This window comes from Amblyomma americanum, chromosome 1 (genome assembly GCF_052857255.1).
Source record: "Amblyomma americanum isolate KBUSLIRL-KWMA chromosome 1, ASM5285725v1, whole genome shotgun sequence".
In the NCBI taxonomy this organism is placed as follows: Eukaryota; Metazoa; Arthropoda; class Arachnida; order Ixodida; family Ixodidae; genus Amblyomma; species Amblyomma americanum.
In genome coordinates, this window is record NC_135497.1 from 545,342,013 (window position 1) to 545,343,635 (window position 1,623).

A 1,623-nucleotide genomic window follows, 5' to 3' on the forward strand; every position below is an offset into this window, starting at 1 on the left:
CGTATCGCCCTGTGTCATTGACCTCGTTTGTAGCTAAGTTAATGGAGAAGCTGATAAATGAACGCTTATTGTGGTGGCTTGAGGACAGCAAGGCACTGCCAACATGTATGACAGGATTCCGCTGAGGTCTTAATGCCCATGATAGCGTCTTAGACTTGGTCAGTCACATTGAACACCAGGAAGCTTCCGGCCTCTCCACCTTAGCCATTTTTCTTGACGTTGCGAAAGCTTAGGACAGCGTGCTTCACAGCTCATTTCTTAACAGTTTGCAAGGCATGGGCATACAGGGCATATGTTATGATTCATTTACAAGTTTATAAGTCATCGCGCGGTTCTTGTACGGTTAGGGAGTACGTTAAGCACCGAAAGGGTTCTATCACGAGGTGTGCCTCAAGGAAGTGTTCTTTCCCACACGCTCTTTAACGCCGTAATGGCTGGCCTTCCGGATTCGTTGAAAAAAGTTGCAGGCAAGTGCGTATGTCACTTTATGCTGACATCTGTATTTGGATTACTGGCTACTAACACAAGCGATTAGCCCTGATAGCTCGACAAGCTCTACTTTCTGCAGAAGCTCACTTTCAAGGCGTGTGGTTGTCTCTGTCAGTGGAAAAATCTGGCTTCGTTCTGATTCCAGGTCTAGGAAGACGTCAAGCGCGGTTGAAGGTAGACCTCGGTCAATCTTGCATCCATCAATTCTAATAAACGCGTTTCCTGGGTGTCATTATTGACTCCCGTCTACAGTGGCAAAAAGCTGTAGACAGGATTGCTTCATCTATATCTTCTCGTCTCAATGTGATCCGTAGAATTGCACGTGAGCAATTGGGAAACCATCCTTCAATCGTCAAACTTCATGGAGCGCTGGTGGTCAGTCGCATAATTTATCAATTACCTTTAATTTTCCCCTCGGCATCACAACTTGAACGTCTCGAAGTTGTCCACAGAAATGGCCTACGAGCCATTGGAGTTCCCCAGGCGGCTGGGAATAAGGCAGTGCTTCATGAGTTCCTATCGAAACCTCTTAGCATTATCGCTTCTCATACATAGACTACTAATGCATCTTGACCGCCTAGGAGAGACGGTAGCTGGGCGATCCCTTCTCTAGCGGCTCTGAAAGAGATATGAATCGAAGGCTTACTTGGCACTCGATACTCTTAGTTCTTTAGGCATTAATGTCCGAAGGCAAAGGAAACGGTTTAAACCACCTGGTCTTTTCCGACCCTCGACTGTAAGGTCATAATTCCCCATGAGAGCGCAAAGCGCAGCTCTCCTTTGGCAGCAATGCGTTCGCTTGTACTTGAACACTCAGAAACAAAGTATGCCTGGAATGTTCAAATTTTCACGGACTGTTCTGTGGACAAGGTCAAACTAGCTAGCGCAGCGCCTTTTTATATTTCTTCTTTGGAATGTAAGTAGTCCGTACGCGGTACTGCTGTCGCATCCTCCACAACAGCTGAAAGTGTTGCTATTGAGGCGGCGTTACAGAAGCTAGGGTCTTGTCCGACTCAACCTGTTGTCATCCTGATTCAAAATCTGCCCTTCAAAGGTTAGAGCGCGGATTAACTACTGACGCCTTGTCTATGAGCTCTCTGCGCTTGGTGCAGAATCTGCACAAAAGAGGCTTTA